This window comes from Lampetra planeri, chromosome 16 (genome assembly GCF_965212315.1).
Source record: "Lampetra planeri chromosome 16, kcLamPlan1.2.h2, whole genome shotgun sequence".
Lineage (NCBI taxonomy): Eukaryota > Metazoa > Chordata > Hyperoartia > Petromyzontiformes > Petromyzontidae > Lampetra > Lampetra planeri.
Window position 1 is genome coordinate 6,029,119 of NC_136122.1, and position 13,702 is coordinate 6,042,820.

The window sequence follows — 13,702 nt, forward strand, 5'->3', positions numbered from 1 at the left end:
TATTAGTTGTTTAAGGTGACGCAAAAGCACAAAACACGGGAGGAGAGCCGGCGCGAGACGGCTACATCGTCTTCCCACTGTCGACTCAAGTCCCGGTCCCCCTGCTGGGATCACACTGCTGTCACCTTTCTAGAATCTTGCCCACATCAAGAAGAGAAACCCTGCCGTGCGAACACGAGGGAGTGACGCGGACGTCCAGAATAAACATCTTCGAGAGGCAAACATCGCACCTCCTGGCTTTGACATTCCCCCGCGAAGACATGTGCGGTGCGTACCATCGACTACAATAGAACATGGGGGGGGGGGGGGGGGGGGAACAAGCCACAGTAGTACAATTGTGGCCATGGAACTAAACTATCGGCCATAGAGGAGGAATCGCAAAACGACGCGAACGCTCTCCTGAAGCCTTCTGGTGGCGAGCAGACCTCGACATGGCCTTTAGCTCCTGAACATATTGCTAGCATAGTACGCACGAATAGAACAGGAATTCGATCCATTCAACTTCAGATTATGTGGGGTGGCTCGGATAAAACAAGTAGGAAAATGCAAAACACATGTAAATAAAGCTATTAAATGTGTGTGTATATTTTTTAACTGTATAACGGGACGCATTATTTGGTGATGCTGCTGCGTTGGCAGTGGTGCAAAAGCGCAATTGAATAACACCCTCGGCACATTCGTCAATAACATGGTGGCCTTAAAAGGAACGTTTTGTGCAATGGTCCTTCACAGCACATAGCATAGCAATCTCTACCTCCTTAAAACCTCTTTTCCTTCAAGGCAGAAGACGAACGTGTTGAGATTGATGTATTCTGGGGGTGAAGAGATTAGATGTGTTATCTCTTTGTGTTATATATTTTTGGAAGTTATCGGTTTACTTATCAACATGTTGGTGATCACATGAGCACTGACCTTCGGCGAGTGAGGGGCAGCTCATGAACCCTGCTTGCGTCAGGGATTTTCTCGCTTGCACGGTTCATCCACAACCGACATAGTCCGCTCACGGATATTCGAGACCCGTTTGGGTTGTACCGCGTACTGTTTTGCACCTTGTTCGACGTTTCGCTCCACGTGTTGAGAGCTCTGCAGGAGCTGAATAAATAAATACAATTTCTTAACAGCATGCGGTACAAAAGGAAAACACTGGAGAGGCAACGTAATGAATTAGACTGCCTCTTTCTCATCTGTCCCTAAAGATAAAAATATTAAATAGCTTTTTACACAGTCCACAAAATGAATGCATATAAATTACAATGGATAGCCATTGTAATTTATATGCTTTCAAATTTTGATTTAAAGCTTTCGTGACTGCAGGGATTCATATTCTTGGTTCTTTTGGTAACTTTACCGAAAGAACCAAGAATATTATATACATTCATTAATCCCCCCCCCCCCTCTAACCTTCACACAAGAAGCGCTCAAAAGTGACAACATCACACCTATCTATTTAAGGAACGAAACAGGAGGATTTCTCCACAAATCTGTCTGTCGTCTGATGTTGGTTGTAATTACTGACGACACGTCGTACGGAGATTGTAAATGCTGTGGATTTACTCCAACACACCAGTGTGCTGTACGAGTCACGAATTTGCATGTTCTGCTTACGTGACAAACCTTATTTATTGGCTGTCTGGTGGTGGCAGGTTTAACGAGACATTTATATTTATGCGATCTAACCCAAAAAAACTGTTATGGATGATATTGGTAGCGAATGCCTCCGTGTTAAATTGACATCCCATGAGCCACACAGCTGTCTGTGCGTTTTTTCATCAGCATCGGTTTTATACAAGAAAACCCGGGGCTGGTTTCGACATTCGGGGTCTCATCAACAAAGCTTAAATCAATACTGTTGAACTGCCATATGTTTATAGGCATATGGATGGGTCCTGATTGGACAAATCTATCCCGAGTTTGCTTGTATTAAACCGATGTGTGGGTAATGTGACGTGTGGATAATGTGATGTGTAAAAATATACTTTTTTTTAGGTGGGGGGGGGGACATATATGCGAAAGGAGCATCATACAAACAGTTGTTCCATCTTGATGACACTTGAACTCACAGGGTCAAGACATGTCGAGTTGACACGTTTAAACGTTGGTTTCAGCGCTGAATATGCTGGAGTTCATGAAATGTCCAACAGGGGTGTAACCATTCGAGGCCCAGCAATTCAGGATTGTAATTCAAGAATCATTGTGGTAAATGTAGTAGCTGCAAGGGTCACGAAAATCCATGATCTACAATGTATACGAATTAAAACATCGATCCTGACACGATTCGACGCGTGTATTGTGAGCTTGAATGGAGTAGTTAGTGGTGCAGCAGTTAGTGCACTGCGCTATGAACTCCGTGATCTTGAGTTTAGTTCTCAGCCACGGCTAACATCAGTGTTGAGTGATATCTGAACAGGTACTGGGCACCCTTTCAGCAACCAACCAGCACTGACCGGCGTGATGAAGTATGGTCAAATGTGCCCCATGACCGGCACAACGTTGAGAGACCTTCATCCAGCAGTGAATTGACAAAGGACTGAACCTTATTCTTGTAAAATGTTATTATTGTGAGTATAAAAACAATCAATAAAAGTCTATCAATCTTCATCATGGGACCTCTTTTGCCAGTACGAAAATATACTAATAGAGTTTTCCCCCTTTTTTCTGGCAACAAAACTGACACCTTTTGCAAGGAATCATGCTTACATTAACCACAATACTTGCATTTGACTGCAAGTATTGTGGTTAATGTAAGCATGATTCCTTGCAAAAGATGTCGGTTTTGTTGCCAGAAAAAAGGGGAAAAACCCTATTAGTAAGTCTATCAATGTTAATCAATGCATGCATTGTTACACCAAGACCAATCCACACTCTCCAGCTTGTGACTAAATAACCCCTCATCCAGCAGTGGATGGACCAACGTATGCACATGCCCATAATATCCCGATGATGGCAGCCACGGTGCAGTTACTCAATTGTTGCCAAAACACTTCTGTGCAGAACTTGATGAATAAATGTCCCAATGCAGATGACTGGCTGACTTTTATGGGCCCTCTTTGCAGACCACATCCGTGTACTTTTGTTCAAAGTCATGTTGACACTTTGGCAAAAGTGTTCAGCAAGACTCTCAAAGGGCAATGTTCATTGCATTCTTGAGACTAGAAATGCATGCCTTCAGTCCATTTCCATGTTATTGGCTGCATCCTCCTATTTTTTTTATCGGTTTAAATTAAGACCTTCCATCAAAACAAATATTTTGGCTCATGCACTTACACATTCTGGATTTGATTCAAACATTTATCCAGCATAATTTATACCGTGTTTATTAATGTTCGTTATTCCGGTGCTAATATGGAGAAGTACAAATGAAGTTATTATTACACACTTTTACTTATGCAAGTAGTTATGTTATTTATAATTCTAGTGGTTTTAATTATTTGTCCATTGAGTCCAATGTAGACTCTATGAACCCTATGTTGACTATGGACCAGGTGTTGTCTCTGTGAGTCCTATGTGCTGATTGAGCCATATATGTTATCTGAGTCCGATGATTTCTCTGAGCCATGTGTTGAATATTCGAGTCTCTTGTTGGCTCTACGAGTCTCATGTTAACGAGACTTTTGCCCGTCCAAGGACGGATGTATTTCAGTAAATCTGAAACTTGCAAGCGAAAAGCAGACCGCGACGTGATATATTCATTGCATCCATTCGTGTGCAATTTGTAAGGGCGCGGTGACACAGACTTATTTCATGTAAAGGTTATAATCCCTTGTTCATCACGACGTCATTTTTACTTCGATGTCTCAACAGCGTCACGGAGATCGCGTGACGTGAGGTTTCTGCCTTTGTAGTGAGTTGTGAGTTGACGCCGAGGAGGGGGAAGGAGGGGCCTCGCCCCCCCCCCCCCATGTGGAGTGACGTCAGCCGCTAATTATTATGAATGGGTGGAGGGGGTGTTCATTTGGAGGACGTCACCTGCTCATGATTATTAAAGAGGGGGGCTGTTCGACATGGAGTGACGTCACACGCAGGACACAGACATTGTTGGCTAATTTTAGTCTTAAATTATTTGTCCTATGTTGCCTCTGATCTATGAGTTAACTCCATCAGTCATGTATTGTCTCTACGAGCCTTGCATTGAATCCTGGGCCATGTGGTGTCTCCAGGAGCCCTCCTACTTTCTATGAACCTTGCATTGAATCCATGAGCCAGGGGCATTTCCATGAGCCCTGTGTTGTCTCTATGAACCTTGTATTGAATCCATGGCCATGTGCCCTCTCTATGAGCCCTGCGTTGTCTCTCTGGGCCATGTGGCCTCTCCACGCGCCCCACGTTGTCTCCAACAACCCCGCGGTGTCTCTCTACGTGCGCTGTGCTCGGTGCGCTCGCCCCCCAGCCCCCCTCCCCGACCAGCCCCCCCTCCAGCCTCCCCCAGCCCCCCCCCAGCCCCCCTCCCCCAGCCCCCCTCCCCCAGACTTCCTCCCCCAGTCTCCCCCCCCCCAGCCCCCCCCCCCCAGCACCCCCTCCCCCTCCCAGTCTCCCTTCCACCCCCCCAGCCCCCCTCCCCCAGACTCCCTCCCAGTCTCCCCCCCCAACCCCCCCCAGCGCCCCCTCCCCCTCCCAGTCTCCCCTCCACCCCCCCCAGCCCCCCTCCCCCAGTCCCCCTCCCCCAGACTCCCTCCCAGTCTCACCCCCCCAGCCCTCCCCCAGACTCCCCCAGCCCTCCCCCCAGTCCCCCCCAGCCCTCCCCCCAGCCCCCCCCCAGCCCTCCCCCCAGCACCCTCCCCACCCCCCCAGCCCCCCCTCCACCCCCCAACCCCCCTCCCCCAGACTCCCCCTCCCCCCGCCCCCCCCACTCCCCCTCCCCCCGCCCCCCCGCCCCCCCACCCCCTCCCAGTCTCCCCCCCCCCCTAGCCCCCTCCCAACGCCGCCGTCTTCGCGCCTCCCCCGGCGACTCTGCCGCTGGCTCCGCGCGGCGTCTCCGCTCGGCGCGCTCCTCTCCGCCGCTGCAGGTGACCGCCTCCCTCCCTCCTCCTCCGTCTCCTTCTCCTCCTCCTCCACGTCGCGAGTCTCAGGCTGTTCGCTTCAACCCCCCGGGTAATGGCTGGAAGCCTTCGAGCCGCGACTCGGCGACCGCTTCTCGTGGTTTGTGTTTTTACTGTTCGCGTCGGCAGTAAACGGAGGTGATGGTGGTGATGATAACAAGATAAGCGCATGCCGCTGCTCAAAACACGTTCAAACGAGACGACATTGGCATTCCTACATGATCATACGCGTCGGACGTGCAGATTTATACCGTAAGTGTCGCCCGCTGTTAACTACGTTGTTTGTGGTGAAGCCGTGGGTTTCATTAAGCACGGGACCCGACACCGCCTTGCCTGGCGATTCCTACCGGCTTAGGGCGATGTCCCCCGGTAGTGAATGTAGGCCCGGGGGGGGTCGGGGTCGGGCGGGTTGTCGCTTCGGTGTCGCCTATTGAACTCTGCCGAGCGGGGGTGAGGTCCCTCGGTAGGCGAGATAGGCCTAACGGGGTCGAGCTCTCGGGCTTGTCGGATCACATGTTAATGAATATAACGGGATTCGTGCCGACTGCCGTTATGGTTATCAAACTTAAGTAATTAAAATTGTACTAGTTTTGTTGTTGTTTGATAATTGGCCTTTGCGTGGTGTGAAACGCGTTTGAGAGCTGCGATTAACGCTTTTGTGGCGACTAATGTGGTTCACCGTTATGTGGCTGTCAGCAAATGTTACAATGCAAAGTGGCAGGTGATATAAACACCTCTTATGGATTATTTGTTTCTTTCGGTTAAGTCACGTCTAAAGATAAAATAATAAAAAATTGAATCCATAAGACGTGACTTAACCGAAAGAAACAAATAATAATTCCTGCAGTCACGAAAGTTCTAAAATTAAGATTGTACCTCTTATGGAATATTCTTTCCCAGATTAACAATAATTTAAACAACAAACTAAGTTTACATGTGGTTTTGCAACTTGCCACAGAGAGGTTTACAACTGTATTTTTTCGTCAAATAATAATTACATTAGAATAAAATAAATATTGTACAGGTACATGTAATTGAACATTTAAGTCAAATATCATGTTTAAGATAAAAATGCAAAACGCCCATGGAGATGAAACCAGTAGAGTGCAAGATAAAAGGCAGAAAGTACAAAGACAAAAAAAAAGTTAAGCTGTTCAGCAAAGGAGCTCAATGTAATATTAATAGCAGCGTTTTGCCGCTTTGAAGAAAAATTGCATGCACATGTCCATGCCTCCCTATCATTCTACTGCTGGATGAGGCCTCCAACCTACCCCCCACCCGTCATACCCTGTAGCTCGTAGTGGTTATTTGACCATACTTCACACAATTGGTCGGTGCGTGTTGGTGAAAGCGGGGAGCGACAGAGAGTGGGAGCACAGTAAAAGTCCAACAACAAATCTGGCTGTCGCCTGATGATGCCGGTTGTAACTACAGGCGAAACGTCGTGCTCAGATTGTAAATGTTGTGGCTTTACTCTCCAACACACCGGTGTTGCTGTATTAGTAACGAATTGGCATGTTCTGTTTACGTGACAAACCTTACTAAGTGTCGGGTGGTGACGGGTTTAACGACACATTTATATATTTACGCGATCTAACAAAAAAACCCTGTATTATGAACGAGTACTGTGTGGTACCGCAACGAAGCTTGTCCGTCGTCAAAGTGTGAACAAAAGGCTCTCGTATTTACATGGGATTACAGTATTTTCCTCTCTGGTTTCGTTGGTGTCTTGCGTTTCGCAAAGTTCATTCTCTTCAGACAGTCTGAAGGCTGTGTGTGTGACATTTACTATTTTGAACAGTGCATGCACATTTTTGAATTATTCATCACGCAGTGAGATGGAAAGTCGAACAAAAAGGCTTACTACTACACACACCCCGCCAGTAAATGTTGTGATGATGATGATTATTTATTAAATGCAAGAGCCCATGTGCTTGCCGTGTGCGTTGCTGTCAGCTGGCGATCAGGCGCATTGTTTACTGTTTCTCATCTTTTAAAGAGCCTCCAGTGATGTCGCGGCCGTGGCACACTCGGCCCTTTTAAAATCCATTTTCCATAAATAACACCAGCTTCGGATGGTTTAAACGGCACCCGTTTACAAGCCCGACACTACGCAGGCCATTTGACGGACGTTTGTTAGGCCTTCTCAGAATATTGTACAAACACGTGCAGTGTCCAGTGCCTTGATGCAACTGCAGTGTTTCACGTGCACATCGTTGACCTTTGTGTCAGCCCACCGCTGAACGAGAGCATCCCATGCCGTGCGAGTCCGTGGACATTATTCGACCATCATTTTTTTTGTATTCGGTGTTTTTTTGCCGTGGATTTGCAGTGCGTGCTTACTTTGCGTTGGTTGGTGTCAATGTGTGCATCAGTCGTAACCTGCTAGTCTCTTGAGACTCGGTAACCATCTCACATGGGAAACCTGTGTATACGCTGGATAGAGAACTGTTATTAAAATACTGTCATTTATTAGCCCACAATCTAGTGTCATCACCTCACCAGCAAGTGTAAATTGCATCACCACAGCATGCAATCAATGGTAACATCCACCTGCCCACACGCAACTTTAACATATCCCCCTCTGAAAATATCACCAACACAGAGCCCCTATTTAAATTAATCGCACACTGTGGCATTACAGCAATAACATGCTGAATGTCACTTAGGTATCAGTCATGTACACTGTTGCTGTGTGAAATGGATGGACAAAGATGCCCATGGCTCTTTTTAGATTCGCAGATGTTGGCATTAAGATCAGGAGGGGAAGGCAAGATGGATAGTGGAGGCATTGAGGCCATCAATAGCTAGGTTGCTAAATATACTTGCAGGCTAAACGGCTAACTCAATAAGATTGCCTTGAAAGATCTGTGCTCACATAAACATGAGATTGAGCCACCCCTGATGATTGTATTTACTCACCGGTAAAGGGTCCTCACTGTAGCAATAAAACTCTTCGGTTGTATTACTCTGGTGGCCTCATAAATATCAGACCTTTTGCGTGTTTAAATTTGCACGCGATAGATTTTGATGCATGGAAGAGAATTGTGCTGGATGGACACAGATTAGAAAAATAAAAAAATATGTTTAAATGGAGTCGGTTTTATGCTGGCTGCCAGTTGCCTTGAGAAACGCCACCGCGTTTTTGAAATTCTTCGAGCTGAAAAAACTGTAAAGAGGGGCTCAGCATAACGTGCTATACCTTGTGTTCTAAACATCATTATTCAATTTGTAATGCAGTTATTTTATTTAAAAAGTGAGTGCAAATCCACTGAGCTCAGAAAGTATCTTGCAAGCGAGACCTGGGTAACGTAAACACGTCGAAACAGCAACGGTCTAGTGTAACAAATAAAAATGCAGAGTCAAAACATAAACAACAAACATCGTTGCTGGGTAAATGTGGGTATAAAATGTTTAACCGCAACTCCTGAGCACAGGCCTAAAATCTTTAAATGCCAAGTGGCCGACATAGAAAAGTGCCAATTATCGTAGATAATAGGCTGGTGCTCGGAGGATAGTAATGTTTGCGAGGAATGCATTGACCTGGTTTCATGCCAAACTGTGGATAATTGGAGAATGTTGTTCATCTCAGCGGTATATCCTTAGGTAGTTCAGAGCACTGTGTGACATACGATTGGCTATCCATAACGTTGGAGAATAATTGAACGTTTTTGGCCACAGACATCCTTTTTTGTGGTTTCAATTATAGCTTTTGATAATATAACTCGGATGTTATTGGATTATAAATCATAGGTTTACGATGTTGCACGATGCACATCCATGTCTTAAAAAGTCTGCTGTTAGTGCTGACTAATCTCTGAAATTTCATCTGCGAAGACAAGTAAATGGTTTGTAAACCTGTGGGCGTTGATTCTATCTGCAATGTACAATGTTTCTTCACCGCTTTGTAAAGGATAGCTGTTCTTAGCTATGTTTAGCTCATTTGGGATTATATTCTCAGCATTATGTAATTATCCATCTAATTAGGGAACAAAAAAAGTACAAAACCACGTTACGCCTTGGCAGTTTGGTCCGCTGTTAGGAATAGTGTATACCGTTGTGTTCTCAAAATAATCTTCATAGTCTTTGACTTAGCTGGAAGAGAAAACCCCAGTGAGTCTCCAAACTCCTTTACAGGAGTGCTGTATGGCAAGGTCTTTATTTAGTGTTTGAGTGAGCTAACACACAAATTGTGACAGGTCGGGGAACACACTTGTTGGACTTGCACTCTCACAGCCCTCTTACAGCCCAGCAGTGTTGATTTCAAAAGCACTTGATTCTAGGTTTACTGCATATAAAATAAGTTAAGTGTGTATGTCTCTGCTCAAACGCGCTATTCTGTTGGCGGCCCAGAGCTAGGAATAGAAGTTCTACATTTCCTTGGCGGGGATCAGTCTCTCCATCGAATTACCGCCACAGTGAAAACACTCTTAGCCTTGTGGATGTGTGGAAGAATCCTAATTCTCATTTCTACATGTTACAATTGCTCCTGATACCAGCACGATTATACGAGGGTGAATTTGGGTAATAGGATGCATTTTCCACCAACTGCTTTTCCACTCTTATCCGTGAAAGACCCGTAGAATAGAAGGAATTTAGCTCTTCCGAGGGACCATTTATGCGTAACTTGCAGGTAGATGAAGCCGCACAATAGGATGTCTGCTGCCACTTCATGGGCCACGTCTCTTATCCATGAAAAATGCTGAAAATAGGAAGAATCCATCCGAGGTTCATCGGTTTTTTAATGTTAATACTGTATTGGGGCCACGGATAGTAGGAGTATGGAGGAGTTTCACTGTATTCACTTCCCCGCCCACAAAAGTGACACTCATTTTACCAACCCTGGGGGTATCATAATTATTATTGGGCTGTGTTGACTTCCAACCATAATTTGAATTCTCAACCTCCTGATTTGTGATTCGAGCCACTCTAACCTCCCCAAAATACAAACGTCAAAGACAGTGCAATGTTCGGTTCACTTGTGGTGTGGGAAAACCCTTTGCGCCTCTAGTCCTTTCTGTAAGAATTTTTGACATTATTTGGGTGTGCTGCCAAAGGTTCACAATGCCGGCGCTATACTCGCGCTATACTCACGCATGCCGATGCCAACCCATGGCACATGTTTACGCAAAGGGGCTGTTGTGGTTGTGGTCGTATGGCACCAAGTTACAGCATGAGCATCACGTACACTATTTAATGTATCCACATTACCATATATGTAAATTGCTGCTTGTATTCGCAACATTTCTGTCTGCATTCTAAGTGACAACCCACAAGCTAAAGCTTGTGAGGTGCTGTATACCCGTTAGTGTGTTTCTTAGCACACTTAATTGCGCAAGTGGTATTTTAATTAAAATGTTTAGTGCAGCACTGAAAGTGATCTCACACATGCGAGTTGTTTTCAAACGCTTTATCCATGCAATAACACTGTCGTACATTATGGAACCATAGGTAAGAAGGCATTGTGCATGTCGTATGTGTGGTTTACCACCCGTTATGTCATATAACAGTGGTAACTAATGTGCTTGGGTTTTGTCACATTGCTGTGGCTGCTAGTTCGCCAAAACAAAATGCAGAAGTGCCAATGGGCGGGTGGGTGGCTCAGAGGACCCTTAACACCTCCGAGCACTGAGCCCAGCACCATTGAGTTCTTAGTTTCGAATATAACCAGGTTCTCAAGAGTAGCGAGTTGGTGGATCAGGCCAGTCACCAATGACCGCACAAAAAAAGTCAACAGTATAATGAAGTTATTTTTTTCTCTCGTTTCGTTGAGGATATCTCCTTTTTGTTCTGAATATTTTGAGCTTTGATGATGAGAAACATTTTGGTTTGACTGCCATCAAATTCTCACACCTCTGTCGTACGGTCTGTAAGAAGGTGCATCACCTAGTGGGTCAAACAGGCATTTGAAGTGCTCTCAGGAGTAGATCTGTGTAATATCAACTTCCAGAAGCCGTTCTGTAACATGGGGTGATGTTCCACGTTCTTGCAGAGATATGAATGGAGTTTATTCATGTCGGTGTCACGATGCTGATTTGCACATTTGAAATATAAATCACAGGAGAAAAAGACAAAACCATTAAGAGTCTTGAAACTCACTTAAGTATTTTCTCTAGGCATAAAAAATATGGCGTTATTACGACTACTATTATTATTAAAAGGGTTCACTTCGTAAAAATGTTACGTTACTTTTATGTGAGCTGACTCAAATTATTTAAGTGTTGAAACATAATCAGTCAGAGGTTTGCCTTCCCAATATGGAATGTTCTGACTGCCTTGCAAACACTCAACGCACCACACAGTCAGTCATATTTTACTCACTACTTGAAAGGTCCCCGTGACATTGACTTACGCTCATCGTGTCCACACTTTGGCATGGCTACACGTCACTTGGAATGTCCGGGCCTCACAGGGGCCCAAACTAAAGCATTCTTAACGAATCTACATCCAGCACCACTAACCGTTATCTGCACAGGATAGCTAAATCGGCTCAAGCCTCTCCTGTAAATCACGTCACTTCTGTGTGGCCACCCCCCGCTGATTCCCTTGCTTTTGCGTGGTACCCCCTGTGAAAACAGATGCTGCCCCATGCACCGGTGATGTGCTCGTGTAGGCTCTTCTTCTCTATCCTCATCTTTCCTGAGCCTTTGGTCACATTTTTTCCATTCCTTTTCCATCCCTGTTCTCTGATTTCCCATTCTCTTTTCTCTTCGCTTTCCCATTGTTTCCCCCCACCCCATACATGATATCTTTAACTCTACCCCCCCCCTTCCCGTGGTGTGCCACTGGTAAGAAGTTGCTAATTTGGTTAAATTCACAAGGAAGAGCAAAACATGCCAATCTTGGTGTGTGACCCAGAATGGAATAAGCCTGTGGAGATTACGGTGGTTGACTCCTTCCACAATTACAAATCTTTCTCCTCCCCCAGAAATTTAATTGAGTGTCAAAATTTAATTAATGAATCGTCTTGACTATTCCAGCTCCTCCATGGCCTCACCACATCTCTTACCTTCAAACTTAAAATTATTTTGTCGCAAAATGCCACGGTGTTGGACGTACAGGGATGGAACGTTTTCCACCCACGCTGGCGATGGCGATGGTGCATTCATTGTGTTGTGCGTGCCTTGCACTTCTTACTATTTCGATAGATAAATAGAATTTTGTAAAACTATCCATAATTAATCTTGATTTGAAGCTTTCGTGACTGCAGGAATCCATACTCTTTGATACCTACGTGACTTTACCGAAAGAACCAAAGAGTATCCATAATTACCTTCAATCTGTTATCCAATGTGGTTTATTATGGTTATTTTGAAATGTTTACCGTATCTTCTTGGTTCTTTCGGTAAAGTCACGTAGAAGGGAAGTAATAAAATAATTAAAATAAAACATGATAATCGAAATGTTTACCGTAACTGCCTAATTTCTGGCACTGCCCCTGACCAATAGAAGTGCAGCACATAAAGATTAGCCCTCCCTCCATACCCCTCCTTGTGCCACAATCAAATAAATTGTCACGATTCATGGCCATGATTTTAATACATTATAAGTGATCTTTCATCGTGTTTGTGCCGTCATATGTGCCGCCTGTCCCATTTGTTCTGTCTATTGTTTGTATTGTCCGTCTCATGTATTGTAGTTTCTGTACTGTCACTCAACACGTCCACTGTGACCTTTGTACCTTTTGTCACGATTTTTTTCTGCTTCATTCATTTCAATAATCTGCCTAAAGTAGAGTTCGCATAAAATTCACACGATTCGGCAATAATCGATCCGTGTGCGTACGATTTGACGCATCGCATGTAGCTGGTATGAAAATCGAAATTTTAATCGCCGAATCGATCAATCATGACGTGCCGAATATTATAACCACGCATGGAATGGTGCAATGTGCTGGCATGACTGCAGACCAATGCACAGCATGTGTAGCAGCTGCTCACCTGTATGTGCAGCACAGCGCGTTCTTGTATAAACTTATATCAATAAGCTGCACATGGGGCGCATTAGCCGTGGAGCGTGCCATTTCATGCGGGGTGGGGGAACGCCGATCGGTATGGCACCACTTTGCTTGTATAGCGACAGACCCAAGTGGAAACACATTCAGGTTGATATCGGAGCCCGATGTTTTGCGTTATGTGGTTTTTAAAATGGTTTTATGCACTTTTGAGACTATGCTAAGCATTTGCTTGTGTGCCTGTGTGTGTTTATGTGTGTGGGTGCGTGCGTGCAGAGAGGTATTGTAGTGGTTAGCACACTGTGCTACTAAACCTGCGACCTGAGTTCGATTTCTGGCCATGGCCAACTTCACCCCTAGGTTGACTCCCCCTTATATGAGGACTGGATGTGGCATGTAAACATCGCCACTAGGGAGACAAAGGCGGCTGGGTGTGGTGCTGGCCACCCACCCCCTCCGGCCTTAATCGGTGCTCGCTAACAGCAGTATCCCCAATAGTCTATGAAGGCTATACGGGGATTTTTGAATTAGTTTGTTTGTCAGTGTCTTTTGTTTGAATGTGGCCTCAAAGTGCACTTCACCTGGAACAAGAGCTGTGGTGACATCCTCTGTGGTGGCTGTTGTTGAATGTGTATCTTTGACTGCAAATAAGTGTGCCTGTGAGTGTGTGAATGCTTGTGCACACGTGCGTCATCGTGTGTGCATGTGTGCG

General features: G+C 45.2%; 1 protein-coding gene across 2 annotated transcripts in view; it reads left to right on the top strand.

The window, feature by feature from the left end:
• Positions 1–4,913: 4,913 nt before the first annotated feature.
• Positions 4,914–13,702, top strand: part of LOC144722961 (USP6 N-terminal-like protein) — a 58,086-nt gene continuing 49,297 nt past the window's right edge. The window contains exon 1 of one of the 2 annotated variants that reach the window (XM_078601422.1): positions 4,914–5,003. The gene's annotated coding sequence lies outside the window, so the exon portion shown is untranslated. Of the gene's footprint in view, positions 5,089–13,702 lie in introns of both variants that reach the window. The other variant, XM_078601421.1, reaches the window with a different exon arrangement.